Source organism: Leuciscus leuciscus (assembly GCF_965113295.1).
Source record: "Leuciscus leuciscus genome assembly, chromosome: 19".
Taxonomy (NCBI): domain Eukaryota; kingdom Metazoa; phylum Chordata; class Actinopteri; order Cypriniformes; family Leuciscidae; genus Leuciscus; species Leuciscus leuciscus.
Window position 1 is genome coordinate 32956846 of NC_138743.1, and position 15965 is coordinate 32972810.

General features: G+C 34.9%; 1 protein-coding gene and 1 long non-coding RNA gene across 6 annotated transcripts in view; one reads left to right on the forward strand and one right to left on the reverse strand.

The window, feature by feature from the left end:
• Positions 1–15965, reverse strand: part of sash1a (SAM and SH3 domain containing 1a) — a 266297-nt gene that overhangs the window by 165161 nt on the left and 85171 nt on the right. The window lies entirely within an intron of this gene.
• LOC309482564 lies at positions 2228–4711 on the forward strand. Of its 2 annotated transcripts, XR_014200294.1 has the most exons (6): positions 2228–2296; positions 2390–2455; positions 2577–2621; positions 2713–2777; positions 3312–3403; positions 4079–4711. It is a non-coding gene; the product is annotated as an uncharacterized lncRNA (long non-coding RNA). The 2 variants fall into 2 exon arrangements; XR_014200295.1 differs by lacking the exon at positions 2228–2296 and having other exon boundaries at positions 2303–2455; positions 4079–4710.

Below are 15965 nucleotides of genomic sequence, written 5' to 3' on the forward strand. Positions count from 1 at the left end.
GACGATAAGTTGTGTTGCATGCTCAGTTAGGAAAGGCCTGATCTTCCTGATGTTGTGCAGTGCAAACCTGCATGATCGAGCTGTCTTTGAAATGTGATCTGTGAAGGTCAGCTGGTCATCAAACGTTACTCCAAGATTTCTGACCGATCTTGATGGGGTGATTAATGATGACTCTAGCTGGATGGTGAAGTCGTGCTGTAGAGACGGATTGGCAGGGACTGTGGCTTTCCTGTGGCTTACTTAGTTTTCTTTGTATAGTTAGTATGAGAGAAAGCATTTTGACATCTAGTTACACACTTTAATCTTGCCTAACAGAACTGTGATGTTTACTGTGTTTTTGTTCTTGTTGTTGTTTTAAACACAGATTAAATTTGTGCTTAAAATTATTTTTATAATGGCTGTTTTAGATGTAGAACACACCAGAAATACTCAAACATTCAAATAAAGATCCTTCACAGCTACACAAAGAAGTAAAATCAATGTGTAAATACAGGCCCTGTCTTTATGAATGTATTTCTGCTGCTCTAATGATGAGGCCATTTCACAGATCAATCCAAGACAAGGCAGCAGATGATCAATAACATTGCCATAATAAATGTAGATATTTATGAGAAAACAAATTAGATAGGAGGAACAATAATATGTCAATGCTTTTGCGTTCTATTACAAATGTTTTGCGTTCCCCGGAGAAACTTTGCCTTTGCTTGCAAAATGCTAGCAAAGTTTCTCTGGGAAATACCTTTGCTTGTAAACTTTTTCTTTCCGAGTAAACGCAAAGTTGCAAAAACATTGAAACAAAGCTGTCACTAGGGCAGTACTCTTTCAAAAGGTGCACCTTTCTACCTAAAAAGTGCATATTAGTATCCAAAAGGTACATATTGGTACCAAAAGTGTACATATTAGTGTACCTAAATGGTACGTTAGACCCCTTTTAAAGAATACCGTCCCAGTGACAGCTTTTGTACGACAGCTTTTGAGTGTTTCATTCCATCTTTTTACCATCACCATGTCTTGAGGCTTGGCTTGATACTTTTTTGTGTACCAATGTCTCTATAGGCGCGTTTCCATTACCCTTCAAATTGCGCAAATTGCGCAAATTGAAATTGAAAATTGAAAATACGCCCAATGGAAATTTCGGAAAAACTCCCATTTATCGCAAAAACGTTTTTACGCTCGCATGAGGTGGTTTTTTAGGCAATTCGAAAAAGAAATATTTCGCAAAACTGCAATGGAAACAGTTTTTGCGCATTTACAGGTCACCTGACGTAGATGACGCGGTGTGTTTGGACAGAATACGAGACAGAGTTCTTTATTAAATTCATAAAAGACAAAAGAATTACAGGAATAATGGATTCTAAACCTCAAATAAATGCCACAATCAAGACCTCAAAGCAGATATGAAGGAGAAACACCCAGAAACACCTCATATGTGCCGCTCACAAGTATAATAAGGGTCGTTCCTTCAATTAATGCTTGGAAAACACACATAGGCCTACGTCTCCTTCGATTAATAATAATGACTGGTGCAGTGTCCGGGATATAGTACATAAACGCGCCTTATGATGATAAAGACCCTGAAAACAAAACAAAAACTTTTAGTCCAAAATTGAAAACTCTTATTCACTCATTTACCCAAGACTTTATTCTGTGAAACCAAAAGAAGGTATTTTGAAAAATGTTTTTCTTTCTTTCATGCAATACACTCAAAAAAATGATTTTTCAGTTTTGTTCACTTTACCTGAACAATTCATGTTGAAATAATGCCATTTTGGCTATTTTTCATTTCAACATGATTGTGTCATGTTAAACTGACTTAAAACTGTCACTCGTTGGTTTAACATAAAGTTTTCATTTTAAAAGTACATGTTTCAATCACTTAGCTCAGTCAAACTGTTGACTGATTAAAAAAAAATATATAATAACTTACATAATATTTATAATTTATTTTAAATATTTTTGTTTATTAATTTATAGCTTGATTATAATTATAGAAGTGCAATTAAATGTTATTGGTGTTTTTAGGTTTGTTATTTGTCTTAAATTGCTGTTAAATCAGACTGATACAAATAATGTTTAGTAAAAGTCAATCACACATATAAAATGTGTGTTTTTATAAAGTCAGCCGGGACTGAATGTCAAAACAGCCTGAAAACAAACCACATTCTCAACCTAAAGGAAGCGGAAATTTGTTGTGACGCAATTTGCTGGCGGCAACATTCGTAAAATACGTTAATGCTGCGCATGTCTCTAATAGATCGCCACGCCATTAACTGGAATATAAGCTTAAAACAATCAGGTACGTGTTCATCCATTTCCATCACTGTTATTAGAAACAATATTATCAAACTGTTTTATGATGTCGGTTGATACTAATGTGTTATTTTGACAGAATGCACGATTGTAAGCCTAAATGAGATGGCCGCGCCATAAACTGTATTAAACAGCACACGAACAGGTAACTGTTAACTTAACTCATCTATCCATTTGCAACAGTGTTGTTAGAAAAAATATTAGCCAACAGTTTTGTTATATTGATTGAACGTTATGTATTTATGGCCTGATTGCACTATTTTAAGCCTAGATGACCGCGCCATCAACTGAATTAAACGGCAAACAAACAGGTAACTTTTTCGTCCATTTGCATCAGTCTGATTAGAAACAATTTTAACAACTGCTTTATTATGTCGACTGATACGGATGAATTTATGACAGAATCCACGATGTTATGCCTGAAAGAGATCACCGCGCCATAACAGAATTAAACATCAAACGAAAAGGTATGTGTCTAAGTTTGCACATGTTTGTTAGTTTAATCATCTATCTTTGCACTCTGTTCATTTTCATGGCATCGATCAAAGATATTATAACAATGTTGTCTTGTGTGGTTGATGGTTCAGTGCGTTTTTAAAGCATTAATGACAATTATTATTGGTTACTGAATATTGTTAATAATAATAATATCAATAATGGGTATTTAAGCCTTTGGTTGCTAGAATGGTATGTATGGCTAATCATTTTTAGTTATTCATATTTGTTATTTGTGTCTTTCAGAACCACACACATTTTAAAGTTGTATAAAAATACTGACTGTAACCAGTACAGTACAATGTGTTTTTTTTTTTTTTCATGGTCTCATTTTACAACTCCCATAGAGAAAACCATGAATTTGACCATTTTTGAATCTGTTCAGCTATCTGTTGAATATAAGCATAAGACAGTCGTTGAAAGTTGTCTTATGAATCATAAAAATAAACTCAATAAATGTTGCTTAATTGTGTTACATTACCATAATTTTGTGATTTGCCTTCAAGTGCAAAAATGGCATTGATGTCATTAGAACTACGATCCTGACATGTCTACTATCTCAAAGGAAGAGTCAGCTGATGATTTGAAGACACACAAGGTAGGACACATTATATTTACTTAGGAATACTTTACCCTTTTAGCATAAATCAGTATGTCATTAGAATAAATGTATGACTTGGATAGTGCACCTAAAAATAAAATGAAAATTGTCATGATTTACTCACCCTCATGTTCCAAAACCATAATTTTGTTAATCTTAAGAAAAATAAATAAATAGTATATTTCATACTTTTTGTCATATTTTATCCATTGGAAGGCTTGTATAAAACTGCTTTATTCATATGGATTAGCTATATCTTTATGTACTTATTGAAGCTAAATATTGATTGTCTATAGACTTTTGATGGATGGTCCATGACATAAAAAAATAAAAAATAAAAATTATTTGTTCCAAAGCTGAACAAGATTCTTGTGTTTGGTATGATGTGATAGTGAGTACATGATGACAGAATTTTCATTTTGGGGTGAACTATCCCTTTTAAGTACCACTTTACTTTCTACTTTGTAATAAAGAACCGACTGATGCCAAATTACATGTTATTAATGATTTTTTTTTTTATGCTCTAGAACATTCAACCGATAAACCCCTGACATTTTTTCCCAATAAAATCCTTCTGACAAACTGGAAGACGTGTTGTTTAAAGTACTACAGGGTTTTAAATGGGCACAAACCCTACTGAATAAATTCTTTTTTTTCTTTCAATGCATTTAGAAAAAGGAGTTTGACCAGGTGCAGCAGTCACCATCATTGCTGGTGAGGAGGAACGTTGTCTTTAAACTCACTGGATGTTTTGATTGAAGATGAGGTGGTGATGTCTACCAAGTCTTGGTCAGTGCACTGCTGCTGTTTTTTGCACTTATTTATGCCCTTATTTAGAGAACACTAACTTCTCAAAGTTTATTCATAAAGTGCTGTTGAATCTAGAGGAAACATTTTACTTAAAAATGGTCCAGTCTGTTTCAGTTATTTTATTAGTATAATATTATTTTATATTTACACATTTTAAACAAGCATATTTCCTTGTTTGTGCAGTTTTCACTTATTTGGTGAAAAAGTCTGATAATATTGTTTTAATGTTATATATATATTTTTTTTACTATAAAGCCCACTGATTTTGTTTTATGCCTGAGAATGTTTTGTGAAGTAAATGTTGTATCTCAATAAATACTAAATAAGAATATCCTCCTGGTCTGTCGTAATTGCTTTGTACCAGTGTTCTTTGATAAGAAAAATGTAAGCAAGATGAGAAAATAGGGAGACTTGTTAATGTTTAATATTCTATTATGTTGGTATTTTAAACAACTTTCTTATATGTAGGTGTTTATGGGTGAGTTACCATCTCCAATGGGATTGCTAGTGATGCAATCAGTACCATCTTTAGACTGCCAACATCGTATGTATTAAAAGAAAAGCTATATTTAGGTTGATTGTATGTTATTTTAACTCTGTGTGTCTATTAAATAGACACAAATAAATAACTCTGGCTGAACATGATTGAAGCATGGACAGTGGTTCCACATGATGGAACCATGTTATCTCAACCCAAATACTTCATGTTGGATAAACTTAAGCAAAGTGAGTAAACTCAATTAAAATTAGACTCGTCCAAATAACTTGATTTAATCATGTCCAAATAACTTGATTCAGTCTTGTCCAAATAACCTGATTCAGCCGTGTCCAAATAACTTGATTTAATCATGTCCAAATAACTTGATTCAGTCTTGTCCAAATAACCTGATTCAGTCGTGCTCGAATAACTTGAATCAATCACGTGGAACCACTGTCCATGATTAAATCATGTTCAACCAAAGAGTCATTTTTTTGAGTGTAAAAGTCAATAGGGTCCAAAGTTTAGTTCCTAACATTTTTAAAAACAAACTGTTCAGCAGAAGAAAGAAGGATAGTCATACAGGTTTGAAATGACTTAAGAGTGAGTAAATGACAGAATAACCAATTTTAAGTATCTCTCTAACTGAAGCTTTTTTGGCTATAGAAGAAGAGAAAAAAAGAATGAGACAATCCCTTCAATATCCTGAATCCAACTTCCCAGTATAAAATATATCAGCATATAAAAACCTATACTCGTCAAGCAATTTCATGGGGTTCTGAGAGCAAGACAATAAAAAAGGTATCCAAAACTTAGGTCTTATAAGGTCATGACCCCATACCTATTCCAAAAGACCCCCACCCCCCTACAAAAACCAACCCATGACAGTCCACACAACAGTCAGCTCCAAAAATAATTTCAGAAGTGACAGGCATCTCAAAATCCATTTGAGGAGATAAGAAAGAAATTCCATCACATTCCAGATTGTGGAAATGTGTTCATGTGAGAAAGAGTGATAAAATATGTATGTCTCCGCTCAGTGGCGGTATGGCGTTCTCCATGGCTGACTTTAATTACAGATAGAAGATAATCCAGCTATAGTGACTGGAAAAACACATGGAACGGGAAACTAACAGGCACAGCCACACACAAGCACACAGCAGAATAGAAAGATGATTGATGATGTGTCATAGAACAGTAATGGACGTACAAGAGAAGAAGTCCTACGGTGGCCCTTTGGGCTACAAAGCAACAAGGAATGAAATCATTCAGCTCATTCACCCATGCAGGAGTCAACATTAATGTGTATCTCTGTGTGTGTTCCTGAGTTAGGCTAATTGATGAAAAATGGATGGACTTATTCTTTTTAAAAATATTTCATAACGAGCCCTTGAGCTACTCAGTGGCCCAGAAATTCTAATTAATAAAGATTCCCTCTCTCTCTCTCTGATTCGTTTTTCTACTCTACCAACACCATTTTCAATTTAATTAAAAGACAGAGATAAAAATGGCTTAATCTGAAATAGAAAAAGCTCAGTAATGAAGGTGAACACTCTCTGTTACACACACATACACAGATACAACTCTTGAATTTGACCTCTAACCCCTTAATTTGATACAAAATTGATCCACTGATATCCGCTGGGTTTAGGATGTGATGTGAGAATTAAAGAAAGACACACATTCACACTGTGCCAACGTTTCCATTATGAATAATCACAGTTGTGTGATTTTGTTAAAAAACTTAAATTAATGGTATCAAACGGTGATACTTGCAGCTCTCAGATCATTTCTGAAGAGAGTAGAAATAATTTCAATATAATTCAAAGATAAACAGAACAAAGCTAATGACAGTTTACATTGGACTGGGTTCAAATAAAAATACTGGTGGACACACACATACATTCTCTTCAAGATGAAGCACCCCTTTATGAAAAGATGAGATGATCTGTACTGCAAGCATTTTGAAAACTGGGCTGAGATAAACTGCTGGATGGGACTGCTCAAATCACAACAACGGGACAGTAAACATAAACACACATCAAGGGAAAATCGAACAGAAAATTCAAGAGTGAATATTAAATCAGTCTAAATAAATAAATGTTGTGTCAGCAGGACATAAGGGACTGCATTACACTCTAAATCACCATTGAGCTGTCTGACCAAATAATGATGCAAACACAAAAAAACCTGATGATGTGTTTTTCAAATCTGATATTTGTAAACAGTCACCACTACAGTCATTTTGCACATGAATAATGTCATAATTACCAGTCGCTGCAGAGGCATAACCATGCATGTTTTTCAGCTTGAAGGCATGTGAAGCTGTCACTGTAAAAGCAGAGCTATATTTTGTTTTGAATCCCTGTGGGCTCACACACACAAAACAGACAAACTGCAGCTCTATTAGAGGTCAGCCTGAGACTCTGCCCAAATGGTCATCTACCCCAAAGACACGCACACATATACCCATATATTTAAAGGGGTCATATAATGGTACATGCACTTTTACAAGTTGATTGTACTGAAATGTGTGTGGGCAGTGCCTGTACACAACCATCATATAATGATAAAAATCCATCCAGTGTTTTTTTTTTAATCTCCTTATATGTTTTCCCCTGTCTCAAATCGAGCCGTCTGACCGTGTGACGTCACACGGTCGGACGCCCCTCCCACGATTGTTCATTGACAGCAGCGTTTCAACACAGACCTGCCCTGAGCGAGCTGTCATCATAGTCCGCCATTGTTGATACGCTGGAGCAGAATGGCGTCTAAGTGATTGTGGTGTTCTGTTCTTGGGTGTAATAACGAACGTCATTTTGATGTTCCTAAATCCGAACCGCTGAAGACACAGTGGCTGAGTTTTGTTTTCGAAGGGAATATTACCCACGATCAACGTCAATGCTTTCATGCTTGCGCAAATCATTTCTCACCAGACTGCTTTATAAATGAGGGTCAGTAATGTTTGCTAAGAAGCTGCTCCTGAAAAAAGGATCGGTACCACCTATTCGTGTTCCTGCTGCACCTCCAGAAGAAGAAGTGAGTGTAACGTTTTATTAACCTTTATATTAATATTTGCAAATTGCTTGCACGCTTCACGGTGAATGCGGCTAAGGATTACACTCAGGGTACATTACGGCATGTTTTCTATGTACAACGTTCTCAATATAATTCATAATCCCAAGTTTATAATGAACAACGTGTTATGGTTATTGTGTTATTACAAACTGTGTACGCACAGAACAGAGGGGCGGGGTGAGCAAAGCTCATTATCATTTAAATACACATGCACTTAAATGGCGTGCTGAAAACAGAGCTGTTGACCAAGTAAAATTAGTGTTTTCTTCCAATACTAATGAGAATTTTTTTATTAAAAATTATTAATTATTTTTTATTTAATTACAAACTTTTCATTTAGACCCTAAAGAATCATAATAACTTGTACAAACATGGGATTATATGACCCCTTTAAGAAATAAATAGCTATAGAAATACATTTATACAAACCAGCATATACTTTATTAAAGAAAGAGTCAACAACAAAAAAAGAAAGTTCTGTCACTATTTACTCACCCTCATGTTATTCCAAACCCGTAGGCTGTTTTATTTAATTTAATTATTATTATTATTATTATTATGTGGAGCAAATAAATAATAATAAAAAAAAAGGAAAAAATATTTTAAAAATATCCAATAAAATATCCATAAAATGACTGTTCACAGTGACTACATCTAGGGCTGCTCGATTATGGCAAAAAATCCTAATCATGATTATTTTGGTCAATATTGAAATCACAATTATTAAACATGATTATTGGTGGGTGAAATTATCAAAGTCTTACTTCATGATATGAGTAATTTTATGTCAAAGAAATTTCCCAATTATCGATACTTCAGCAAAAATTAATACTAGGTTAATTAATGCAAGTAAAAGGCCTCAGAACAGTTACAGAAGACAAGTAAACAGTCAGCAATAAAATAAGAACAAAGAAACTAATTAAAAACAAAACTGATAAAAAATATAACAGAACAAAAGTATAAATTAAATAAACAGTTTTTTTTAATGAAGATGTACTAACAGTGGTATTCAGATAAGTAATAGCCTACAACAGAACTACAAAAGTTAGTCATTTAAGAGCAATCTTGTTTTCATAATCGTTGGAAGCCAAAATCGAAATCCGATTAATCGCACGGCCCCAACTACTTCTGTTAAATCCCAAATCGTGCAGCCCTAAGTTTCTCCTGATATCAGCATTTTCACAGTTTTGTTGTTGTTTATTACAGGGACCAGATGCCACTGATGAGTCCTGCTGACTTAAACATTCACACGAGTCTCTGTACATGAACATGATCAAATGAAAAAGCAAAAACCTTGGAAATGACAGGTATGGTGAACAGAAACTGTTTCAGGAATGGCACAAAGGTGCGTGACTGTTCAAGTCTCAGCCTTTATATTAGTGTGTTAAATAATGTGCCTTTTTGTCCTTCGTTATGTATCTTTGGATTATGTTGTGTTGTAAATAAATCCAAACAATCAAAAAGCCATTATTTTAATCTCTCCACATTCTTTGTTCTAGTTCCCTCACAGTCCCACCTGATAGGACCATTAGGGGAGGGTCTTTGTCTTCCGAGGTGTGAAACATCAATATTCATGATGATTCATGCCCTCCTCGCATACAGCTTTCTTACACAAAACAAATTTTAAATCAATATATTGTTTTATGTGAATGAGTGGGCAGGATGATTTTCACATAGATTTCAAGCAAATATTCTAGGCTACGTGATTCAGTTTTCACCTCAGACCCCAGAGGGTTAAGCCATGTGATGATCTATTTGCAGAGGAATGGAAATATGGACCAATTTTATGGTGCATTTTTTTTGTCATTTTTATGAACTATCACAGATATAAACTGCATAAAGATTCTTACAAATTTTCCTTGAGATTGGACCAACATGTGGAGGACAGAATTTTCATATTTAGGTGAAGTACCCCTTTAAGAGCCATAAAGGGTGGTGTATGTGTGTTACGATTCACAAATACTGTGTCTTAACATAATGATTGTGATGTGTGTGATGTGCATAAGTGCATTTTACAGCAGTTTCAGACAATGTATTGTGGTCATGAAAAACACACACACACAAACACAAAGACTACAGCGGTGTTTGTCTATAATAAGAGCCAGCAACCAGCTTGTTCACTCTGTTCAGTGTGGCATATCGATCTGATTCTCCACTGTGATAAACCAAACACATGTCCCTGTGGAGCACAGTGGCATTGTTCAAGAATGAACAAAAATGTGTGCACGCTCACACACACACATTCAGGAAAAAGCAATATTTGTAGTTCTATTGTTCTTTAAAAGAGGAACCAAGATATTTGTTCTTGACACCATGAATGATTTTAACTGTTGGTCCGCAGTCCATCCTTTCAGAGTGCCATCCGGAGATTAAATGTTGTCCTGTACAAAAGACAGCACATATTCTCTTGTCAATCCTCAGCAGGATTGTCTGCACTTGCAGTGATTGTTCATGTCTAAAGTATGCACACGACAGCTTTTGCTGTCATGACCTCACCAATCCATCTCCTTTAGTCTAACAGCTCACTCATGGACAGTCTCCATGAAGACGTCTACATGAAGCACTGTAAGGAGACGGCTAAATTAAAATCTACGGGAAATCTGACAGCAGGTTATTTGATCAATACAACATTCCATCAAATGAATCCTTGGCCCAATGAGATCAGCATCTCCGTCAACTCCATAAAAAGAGGTGGGAGTTATTTTTATTAAAGTTATCTCAACTTGAATGAACCACTAGACACAAATTATTTATATTACATTTAAATCATTTTCTTCCACAAATACTCATAATAAAGAAATGTGTGTATGTTGCCATTAATCTTCATTTATTAAGAAATTATTGGTCTCCTGCTGATTCTGTCGTTTATGCCACAGCTTATTGGGCAATGATTCAGAAACGGTAACTATTAATGATTTAAGCCATGCAAACAATGACAGATCTTTTCTCCTAATTAATGCATCAACATGCAAAGAAGCTGAACATTTAGGGGCTGCACTATTAGTAAACAGCTATTTTAAATTGCAATATTTCACAACAGAACTGTTTTTACCCTATTTTTGATCAAATAAATGCAGCCTTGGTGAGCATAAAAGACTTCTTTCAAAAACATATATATATATATATATATATATATTTATTTATTTTTTTAACTAGATACATGTTCTATATAGATCTAGATATAACTGTCTAAAAAGAGGTGTTTCTGCCAGCAACAACCAATGTCATTTATCCACCTAAACTGATGTTATTCATGTTTTATTTGTCAGCTATGAAACTGACTTCTCATCCTAATCTTGTTTCCTTCTTTATTTCCAAATCACAGTGAGGTTCTTATTTCAGTTTTGGCACCATGTATTTGGCTGTTATGATGTGGTGCATGAAAAATCCTCCCAAAACTATCATCAAGCTTCTAGTCAAGACAGGCGATCTCTCCCTCCAGATAAAAACATCAATTTCCGTGAAGCGTTGGGAGATGTTACCAAATGCCAATTTCATTCTTCCTTGACTCTGTAAATTGTGCTTTTCCTCTTAAATCTGATCCTCACTCTACCTGTGCTTCAGTAGACAGAAGCTATTGGTCGCCTTCCAGCTCTAAAATAGAGCCTCCAAAGAACAACACTAGAGTCTCACCGTTTAAGACTGTCTCAACTTTAAGCCCAGGCTATCTAGAAGGATTAAATAGATGACTTCTGCAGCTGCTGCCACAGAGGAAGAGGATACATACAGGAGAGATAACAAGAAAGAGAATATCAAGAAAGGTAGAATTAACCTTGGAAAAAAAACACTGAAGTAAAACCCAAGTAGCTAGGAAAGACAGCCATAAAAACACTGTATTCAAATATAATACAGAGACACAAAAGACATGGACATTGTCAGATGTCACAGATTTATTCCATTACAGTTTGTGGCCCTTTATCAATATTCAGCCCTCCCATTACACCACATGAGTGTTTAAAATGGCCTTCCATTAGTGGGTACTGGGACTCATTAAGATATGTGAGATGACACATGGATGATGTGTCTTAAATTCCTCCCTGTGGAACTGCCACATCAAACATATGGCCAGTGTAGGGGTGGAACAGCTGTGAGTTGTGTGTGTGCGCATGCAGGGACATGCCGATACATGTGGAGTCAAAGATTGGGATCTGTGTGTGTGTGAGTGTGTGTCTCCCAGCAGAGAAAGACATCCAAGGTCAGTGTGACCAACAGCTTGAGCTTTGACAAACATCTCACACTTCACATTGTCTGCTTTTCAGATTATGAAGTAATTAGGTTGTATTCAACAATTATAACAACATAGCATCATTTTATAAAAATGTATTAAATAATAATGATATATTATTGTTGTTGTAATTAATAACAGCAACAATTCATTCTTTAATAATACATTTTAATAAAATAATGCTGTTCTTAATATCGTTTAATAATACTAAAAATAACAACATTTTATTAAAATATTGTATTAAATAATACTTTCATAAATTAACATGATTATCAACATTATAATCAAATGAGTTTAAATCAAATTTGAATATATAATATGTAATAAATATATTTTGAGAAATGTAATCTCTATAAAAGAAAGACTAAACTTTTAAAACGTTCAAATAAAAACACTGACATTCAGAAAACATTTCCAGTTGTTATTTTCAGCCTTAATGGCAATCCTTCCATCATCCATTACAGTGATCAGACAAGTTCCCAGTTCCTATCTCACAACATACAAATGACAAATGAGTGTAATTTCTGTACTGTTTGTATTTGTATGGAAAGGAAGGACTGAGAAGGACAGAGGCATGTCTGACTCACTGAAAAGTCACTCATTAATGCCTTTTAACTGATACATACTTTTCATACTAACTATGTGCAAGTTGTCTGCCAGACTGTAGAGGTCTGAACATTTGGCGTGCAGATATAAAGAGAGAGTGAACAGAACCTCAGGAGGGAAACATATGGCCAAAATAAAAGCATCTCTAATAGCATTTCAGTTCAGGGACCTTAAGACTCCAATTTCAATTAACTCCAACACTCATCATTCAGAATTAAAACTGACTGCTGACAGCAAAGTCATTTACTTCAGATGTGACTCATTCTACGTGTCCACTGGTGCAGAAGAAACATGCTCAAAATACCAGAGACCTGCTGCTGAGGGGGGTTGTCTGGAAAATGTGTAGCAAGGGTGGCTATTTTAATATGTGAGCTATGAGCTATTATGAAAACTGTAACTAACTAACTAACTGCATATTAATTACATGCAAACTGCACTTAATTAAATATAGAATGTTATTCAAGCATTGCGTCTTACTAAAAAAACTCTAGAAGAAACTCTGATAGATGTCGCTGCCTTCACTTTGGCTGTTTTTTTGCATGAAGTTTCATGTTTCTCAACTTTTTGAAACTGTTACCACTTGCCCTGCTGTCAATCCAGCAATCCCTGAGTGAGCCCGCCTCTCATCTCCCACTGAGAATGAATAAAGAACACTCACTTACATCCGCTCACTCAGCATCAGTGGATACATACGGTGATTACATTCATAATGACTGACTCTTTCAACTTCAATTGACTATAATTTACTTCATTTTTAATGCACAAAACACTATATGCTTGTAAAATATATGTCTCTTTCTAATTTCCTCTGCTCCAATGATCATGTAAGCATAGATGCGCACAAGATAGAGCAAAAGTGCAATAAACAAACAAATATGCAATCTTAAAATCAGATTAACTGATTCTGTCAGTCAATAGACAAGAAAGTTCACTTGCAAAAATCCCCACACACATAAGAACTGATTCTCCTTGAACTCTAATAAAACTTTCCTGGTAAAACATGTATAGACAACAGCACTGTAAACATGCACACATCTGATTAAAAATTACATGAAATATAACACATTATTACCAAAAAAATACTAATAAATGATTTTGATTTGGATGATGGGAAAGCATGCAATTAGCAGCAGAATGTTTGAGTCACACAGGTTTGGTAATAATTCATTCCAGCATCAAAGGAGGGAAATGATGACTGTAATGATTGTGTGTTGATTCCTTTATGTCTATTCAAAGCTGGCGTGACAACAAAAAGCATTCCTCACTTAATAGGTTAACCAAACCAACAATCTTGTCTTATTGCTATTGGCAATTGCATTGTTGCGGCGTGAGCCAACGTTCAATCCTTCCGTACATTTAGATACATATTTTTGGTATGAGTTTGCCTGTCTGTGAAAATGGGAAAATGCACTGCTGGGAAAATGCACTGACTTTTAATTTTTCTAATTCCACCCAAACACATATGCAAGCACAACATTTGCTCAAAAGACAAGAAGATGAGGGAAAATGCATGTCTATTTGCATATACAACAACAACAAAAAATGAACTTGATGCAGAAATGAGCATTTGTTTGTGTATAATAGGATGTATAGTGTATATTGGTATATATCAGTGCTGGTACCAATAGAGGTCACATCATTTTGCTGTCATCAAACTGTAATCTGTGAGAACAATCCATTTCATACCAGTCAATACTCTTCAATTACAAAAGAGCAGACAATTATTGCTCACCAAGATGTTTCCAGTAGAACAAATTCGCTATGAAGAGACAATTACACATGCAAACACACACAAGCACACAGATCAATGCGTCATGCTTATGACATTTGTCAGACTCGATTGAGCCCCATTAATGTGTGCATGCAGCACAGCACGTTTGACACCACTGGGATAAGTTTCATTTGAAGACCAAATCTGTCTATATTTGACACAACCTGTCATATGACACTGTTAGCCATAGATGCATTGGTGTGACCATTTCCGCTGGTCCAGATCTCATTACTATAAAGCTACATATTGTATCGTGATTGCAATATATTTATTATCATAACAGTATAAAAAATTTTTTTTTTTAAAGAAAGAAAAAAAGGCTAAAATAAAAATAAAAGTGTAGCACACTACAGTATAGGAATAATAAGGAAAATTACAGTTGCATTATATCCCTCCAACTCCATGGTGGGCCAAGACCACACTGAACCTTTTAAAAAGTGGTTATGATTTTCAATATATAAAATAACTCTAATTAGCACAGGTGTAATATACACAGAAGCTTAAATACCTCCAGGATTATTGTTCTTACCGGTAATATAAGATCTATCACCAAAACCCTCAAGGTATTTTTTTAAACTAAAGATCTCTGATCCAAAAACTAATGCCAGATCTGTGAATCATAAAATCAGGAAAGCGCCTTTAGCAGTGAAGCAATTCCTTTGATAACCACAAAAAGACTACAGTAAAACAAGCTATTGAAAAAAAAAGAAAAAAAATTCAAGGTACTTGTATGGGGTAAAACCTCACAGACATTAAAAGCATGCCGGCTGGTGTGTCGAAGAGCTTTGATCACCATCACCGTCTGCATGTAAATGTCAAGATTGATGTTGGTTCTTTCTAAAACATGTCTTATGCCAACCCAGATGCATAACAACTATTATAAAAGGAAAATAAGAAATGTACTAAATCCTTCCATTTAGAAATAATAATTACATTTTGAGGAAGTTTAGTCTATTTGGCCACAGAAGAACAAAAATGTGGCTGGTCAAACATTTGGACTTGTAACATTCGGACAGTGTAATCCAACTAGCGCTCATATACCTATATATATCTGCCTTTTAGCAGTGGTGAACAGTATTTCATAAACTTCATGCATTCATAAAGTAATTTTTTCAAGTATCTGTACTTTATCAGAGTATTTTTATTTTGGGAAACTTTTACATTTACTTTTACTTCACTACATTCCAAACCATAATATCATACTTTTTACTCCAACTACATTTCATAAAAACATGTCATTACACGTTATTTTGAACTGGAGAAACCAACACCCGCACTGAGACACGATAGCAATGTCCGATTTGTGAACACGCTGATTCCCTGAATTGGACTGATCCGATTGAATCTGTTCTAAAGTCAACAACATGATCCAGTCGGAGCGAGTCTTCAGTTAATAATTCACTGAATTTACAAGTCTGACAAGTCTGAGGTCGTCGCAGCTCAAATGTGCACGCACAACTGATGCCGCAACAAGTTACTATTGACGAAGTTTTTTTTTTTATTATTATAAATGGAAATCATATTTAGTTTGTCAGTTGTTTGTGAACTATATCTGCTGTAAAAGGGCGAGCTGATTGTATGAAATGCTTGA